This window comes from Gymnogyps californianus, chromosome 2 (genome assembly GCF_018139145.2).
Source record: "Gymnogyps californianus isolate 813 chromosome 2, ASM1813914v2, whole genome shotgun sequence".
Lineage (NCBI taxonomy): Eukaryota > Metazoa > Chordata > Aves > Accipitriformes > Cathartidae > Gymnogyps > Gymnogyps californianus.
The window spans coordinates 78,932,911-78,939,974 of record NC_059472.1 but is presented as its reverse complement, the minus strand read 5'-3'; positions in this window follow the sequence as shown (position 1 = coordinate 78,939,974).

The window sequence follows — 7,064 nt, the reverse complement described above, 5'->3', positions numbered from 1 at the left end:
AGAAAGAGATATTTAGATCTAATCTATACTGGCTTTACCAGCAAAGTCTACTGGCTGTAGATGCAGTTCACTCTTGCCAAAAGACACTTTTTCCACATTGCTCAAATAACTAAGTTACTTGTCTAAATACACCATTAAAAAGTGGCTGTCTGGGCTGAAAAGCAGGGAGACTTTGGGGTACTCCTCTTCCTTTCCAACTTCTTTGGGTCCAGGTGCTTGGTTTCCTTCACTTACAACTAGGAGGGGCCAGATAATCGTAATTGGGTCTCAGCTTGACATGGAATTAAGAACATGGTGATTGCATCCACAGCAGAGTCATAATCAGTGTTTGCCCCTAGGACTTTTACTGGCATATAAATATTTGAGTACTTTCACACTGATGTTATGGCAAAACTTTCACCAGTATAGTAAACAAAGTTTTAAGTCCTGAGCGTGAAGGTGGATAACTAATGCTTTGTGGGTAGATGAAAAAAAGAGCAAGACTGGAAAAGTATAATTGAACCAATGACTTAATAATCTAACATTGCCATATGTTATTTAACAAACAAACAAAAAATCCTTTCATCAGAAATAAATCCCTAAAAAACATGATAACTGAGCATTTGTTTTTTTCACAGTTTGTTACTGAGCCAGGGCCGTGCAGTAGTGTCCATATAGTAATAGAAGGTGGTAACAAAGAGCAACTATCAAATTATGCATATTCCTAACCAATTGCAGGATCTAAAATAGGTTTTTTGGGGGGAAAAAACCCCAAACAACAAACAAAAAAACACGCAGAAAAGCTTTCATGTAGGCACACCTTTCTTACTGTAGTTTCAGTACTGCCTTCTTTAAAGAGTCTATGATCATGAGCTGATTACCAAGATGTCATGAGCCTCATTTAAAAATCAGGACTTTTTAATTGTATGGCTTTCAGCAGTCTTCCATAGCTATTATTGCCATGCATCTTTCCTAGTGTGCTATTTCCACATGCCTGCTTATGCAGGCAGAAACTTTAGTGAAGCCATGAGCAGCTTTGCTAAGTATAGGAAACTGAGGGTGTAGGTCAGAAAATGTCTATTTGAATAATAAAATAAAAACATGCCTGAGATGTGCACTTTCTTGGGTGAGTGTATTTTACTCTCTACTGGTACCTCCACAGTGGGGGGGGGGGGGGGGGGGGAAGAACAAAATAAAGCATGGTTCATTCATTTACAAATATCTTGAGAGGTTTCCCTGAACAGGTTGTGTGAATGCTTCTAATCTTCTAGGGCTTCATTTCATCCTGGAGACTCTCTTGGAGAGTCAGATGTAACTCTTTGATTTCTCCTCTTTGCTTAAGTGTTCCAGTCATTGAGTTTTTGCCAAAGTGAATGGAAGGTTTATATTCTTTAAGATGTGCTGTGCAGCTGCTTAAGGTGTGACTGACTTTAAAACAAAAACAAAAAAAACCCCTGCAGTGGAGTAAGTAAGAGCTAGATTTCAAATCTTTTAGTCTTGCAAATAAGAAGGAAGAGTTGTTTGCAGCTGAGCACTGAATTCTCTGTAGCAAGCAAGCAGATTCAGACTACTTTGTCAGTACGATCGCAGGAATGCCTACCCCTGCAGCACTCTGTTCTGTTTCCCTTTACGCATTAATTCCTTGCTCCCTGCTATGTCTTTCCGTGATGAGTTTTCATGCTTAATCTGAACATGAAGACAACATTTCTTTAGAAAACTATAAACAAACTGAATATTCTTTCTGGTTTTCAGCTACTGGAATAGTTAACATTTTTCAGTTTAAACAGGTACTTTGCTGTTGGTCTTTTCTGAACTCACAGGATTTGTGTTTAGCAGGCCAGGCTTTCCGTAGCCTCAGTTTTGTCAGAGCAAGTGCATCTGTCTTGTTGGAAAATACTTTCATCTTAAGATTTAAAAAAACTTTGCTATATTTCAGCAGATTATTTTCATGGCACTGGATCCAATCCTTCCTGCTTTTAAGTGCTTTTGTCATAGTTGTCACTGGCAACAGAAACCATGGTCTTTAATCAGTCCTTCCAACACTGCTGTGTGGTAAGTAGCTGGAATGGGCATATGATTTAGAAATGACTAACTCAAGCAAATGTGATAAATGAACTGCTGATCTCTAAATCTTTATTGGCAAATGTACAAATTTTAATTGAGAAGGGATGAGCAGGAGCACATAAAATGTGAATTACTGTGAAAGTTCAATCTGAACTTGAAACTGAACTCAGTAGGTTTTAATATTCCAAAAACATTTCTCATTTCCATGCCCTTTTATATATATTTTTTTTTTTTCCTATGATATAAAGCTTGCTGAGCTTTGGGACAGCAGAGAGGCAGTGTAAGTACCCAGAAACTAGGAAATATAGAAATGAAAATTAGTTCAGCATTAGGATAGTGTTGAAGTACAAATCTTAAAGTGTTCACGAAACAGGAGTGCAGTTTCTGCACTAATAGTTACATTTGAATGGCCAGAATTTAAAAAAAAAAAAACAACAGTATAACAACCCCTCCATACCTTACCTGATGCCTTATTTAATGAGTGATTTAAATTTTCTCATGAAACGACCATTTCTAAAACTAAGTTTCCTACAGTGGTATGAGTTTCACGAGTATCACAGAGATGCTGTGAAAAGAATATGCTGAGAGGTAATAATGTGTCTTCATTTTACAGAGAAGAAAATGAGGTACAGAGAGATTTAAAGCTAAAATTGTCACATGTTCTCTAATTTTGTATGCTCTTTTAAATGTCCGGAGTACTTGGAATGATTTAATTTTTTATTATGAAAATAGACTTCCCAGTGTCTTCAGATGTACTTTTTTGCATGATCAGCATTTCTGTAAGTCTGGATCTCGGCAGATGGATGCACAGAATATTCAGTGATCAGCTGGGAGAAGTTTAGTTTGCTCAAGACTGAGAGCTCCAGGACTGAGGAGGTAAAGATCAAATCAGTCAGGTCTCCCAGGAAGGCACTGAACTGCCTTAACCATATGACCATCCTTCTGTCTCCTGCAGTCCTGGGATTCGTTTGGTACAGACCTTTCCAAGTCCTGTAACCAAGGATGCAGGCATCCCACAGACAGCAGACTACTTCAGTGGGTGACTCTCAAGAGAGAAGTCTTTCCTTCTTGTGCATGGAAGAAGTCAGGCTTCATCTGGAATGAGGGGGAGGTGCAGAAAAACTGAATGATACCGCGTTCGAGTTGCATGCAAGAGTAGGGAGAGTAGAAGTTGCAAGAGACTGAAGCAGAGATGCAGCATGGAAATAGACTGTTTATAGTTTGGCAATATTTTATATTGAAGTGAAAAGGGGTGTTTCAGCTAGCAAAGTGTAACAGCCTTCTTGCTGTTTATCCTGTCTTCTTCTAATCTTAGCTCTCAGAAGAAGCCATGCATTTTTGGTTTTGTTCTACATAAACGTGAAGTGCATTGCCAAAGGTCATGAGGTGAACCCAGGTGTCCTGAGTTTTAGTCCAGAGTTCTGTCCGATGGATCACAGTTGGGAACCACATACAGAAGATTAGTTGCCTGTCTACTAAATACTATTTGGGCTGGTTTCTAAACTCTCTGATGAAGCTTAGTTGTAAAAGCCTTACTGCAGCCCAGTAATGCTGTGCTGTTATTCCAGGCTTGATTATCAATTTGATATAATGCTAGTAAATGACTGTAAACTTTAAAAAAATTAGAGTTTCTGTTGCATAATACACTCTGCTTTCTCTGTAAGCTAATTAAGAGCAAATTATAAAACAGACACTTCTTTGGTGTACATGGACAGTTCCAGATCACAATTAATATACTCTCACACATGCTTTTTGAGTAACAATCAAGTTGAGAGCCTGAAATCGTTAAGGAGGCATATTCTGTTCAAAACTCAGATGAAGAGATAGATTAGCACTGTCACTTCCTTGATTAGTGCTCTCATTTGTTTGATTTTCAACACTGAAATGTAATAAATGAGATGACGCAAAGAGAATAGTGCATTGTAGTTGCTGTCTTTGTGGTGTCTATGCAGTCATACAGCAATGCTCTGATAGCTAAGGAATTCTGCAGTGTAATTCAAACATTATAAATTGCTATGAGTTCATTGTTTTTTCTTATTGCCAGGCCTTTCAAAATTAATGCTAAAACGTTTTGGCAAGAATTTCCACAGTAACTGGTGTATTGTGTTTCTGTTAAAGTGCAGTTTAGTAAAGTATTCCTCTAAAGAAAACACCTTCAGTCTGTTCTGATGTGTACACAAATTTATTCAAGCGCACATTGGGAAAAAAATCCTGTCAGCCAGCTCTATCTGAGTGTCGTGGTATACTTTGAGTTTGCAATATATCTGTCTGGAAAAAAATCCTGCTTCATTTTGCATTTTCACTGTGCTTAGTTCCACATGTAGCCCCTGTATAAACAGCCTTTAAAATAATGCCTGAACTCTCCTTTACAAAGTCATTGAGAGCATAATCTTGACCTCCGTGGCAGCTTGTTTATCCAAATGAAGTAACAATAACAAGCACAGCCCATCCCCTGAAGCTGGCTCATCTGGCAGGCTCTGTGGGCACTTCCAGCCAACTGAGATTCCCGGCTATCCTATGAGGAAAAATGAAAGAACTTGGCTGCTTGCAGTAGTTTGTTTTACACCTTTTACAGTAGATCCATTGGATTTAATTGCTCTCAATACTGATGCAACCAAGAATTTTACTGCTGCCCCGGCATCAGGTTTGAACCAAGGGATTGCAATGTCTGATGTGCCCTGCTACAAGGATGTGCAGTGAAGGTGTTGCCAGAAGCCTTCCTGCTGGACTTTATTCTCAGAGAATAGCCTCAAATATTTTACGTTACATTAGCAGTGCTTGTTGGAGTCTTCAGCCTGGATCTCTTCCGGAGAAGAAGCTAATGGGACCAGGTTTCTGCTCTGGATGTCCGAGGGAAGCAGCACCTGGCAGCCTGGGTAGCTGGGGTGGCTGCGGAGAAGTCTGCCGCAGGTCTGTTCTCATATGTGCTCTGCTGGATGGCAGCCTGGCTTCTCTACCCTTCCTGGAGCAGCTGCTGCTTCTGCTGAGCTGCCACCTGGTCCGCTCCTGTTGCGGCCGCTCCCTCATGTGGTGTGGAAGGGCTTGATGTTTCATCCCTTTCCAGGCTCTGCTAGTTTGCTTTTTCGTACAAGGAGATTCTTATGCTATATGTAAGCAAGCATTTACCCACATAAAATGGATAGTTAAAAATTGTTCGCTTTTTTTTCCTGTTCCTTGACAAATAATTTAAAGCAACAGAAATATTGGTGTCAATTTTCTTTTCAAGTCTAGGTCTTCCTCATGTGCAGGAAGTCACTCCATAAATTTCTTGAGCTCACTGGCTGGAAACACCAGACCTAATCCTGGTGCCACAGTGAATATTTCTTCATTCCTGTGTTTTATACTCAAATGCATGACACGATCTTATTTCAGCAGAATAGTGTTACTAGAAGTGTAAGGATCTATGATCTTTTATAATTATCTTTTCACTAGCACTTTCATCAGCAAGATCTTTTGGTTTTGTTTCTGTGGGGGGAGATTCTTATCTTCCCACTATTCTGCAGCCCTTAACGTTGCTCCTGTCTGCAAAGCTAACAGAAGATTTATCCCATATCAGGACATGATTACTTTTAACTCCAGTCCCAGCTGTCCTAGCCTGGATCTCTTGTCTTCTCGACAGGAACATTGCTTGCACACTGGCTTAGTGCAACAGCGTAATAGATTGGTTCCTTCTGCTCTGCCCCTCCCCCCCCCCCTTTTTTTCCCCTCCCTTGGTTTCTTGTATCTACTCTTGTTTAGCTGGATACTTGTCCCTCTCTTCTCACTTCTCAATAGCAAGAAGGGCTAATTTTAAAGGGGAATCCATAACATGCAGAAACAATTGCCTGCAATTTGTAATTTAAGCAAAATTTGTTCCATTCCTCTATGTCATCTATGAATGGGTCTAACTTGCATCATAGAATAATCATGCAAGTGTAATTGAAATGTAACTTGATCAGAAGAGCACTATTAAGTTTTGCATTCCACTTAGGTTTTGGAAAGACATCACAGCAGTAGTAAAATTGCAGTTTCAAAAGCTAAATGGAATAGTTATTAATCCATTTTGTATATTTCAATATAGAGACAAAGTAAACATCCATGGTTACAGTTCTTTCATTTTCATTACCTGTCATATGAGTTCTCTTTCATGTTAACCAAATGTAATTCTTTTCTGTCCTACTTGAAATAGCTCCTTGCAAGTCTTCTGTATTTGGTGCAGAGATTATTTCTTACCACTCTAATTCACAGCTTTTTAAAAGAATTCATCTGCAACAGATGATACATTGTTGGTTCTTCAGGTAGCATGATAAATTGAATTTTATGACTAAAATAGTCATATATCTATTTTTAAAATGCATGCTGTTTCCCAGACATTTTTAAGGTTCAGTTTATTCTGAATGGTCTTTTAATCAAACTTAAACACTCATCCCTCCGCCCCCCCCATTTTGCACGCTTTCTGTTAGCAGGACAGATTAAAAAATTGAAATGTTCATAGCATAATGTGAAATCTTTTTGCTATTTTCATTCTTGTCATTAATATATTGTGGTTTCATTCCTTCCTGAACAAACTTTTACTTTTCCAGAAGTAGTTATACTACTCGTATAATGACAAGAGGGCCATTCAGTTAGAAAATGCGATCTTTCCGATTGTGGTTTCAGCAAAGGAATGAATTTTACTGGCCACCCAAATGTCAGACTTCTGTTGTAGGTTGTCTGTATTTTATTTATCAAGGAGTATTGGAATGGTACAGCATTTAGCTCCAGGGTTTTTAGTCTCAGAACAATTTGTGTATGTGCACACAGTGATTAACTCTCTTTAAGAGAGCAATGGCAGAGCATATTGAACACCATAATCACTTAAGCTTCAGTAGGAGTTGTATTTTAGGGGAGGAAAAAAAGATGTCATACTTTATTCAGAATGGTGTTGAGAACTAATTTTTACAACAGCTGATTAAGAATTCCATCCTAGATTAACACACTGCAGTCATAACTCAAATTTCAGATCCTTAATATGCTGCTGCCCATGAGTTAGACCTAAAATA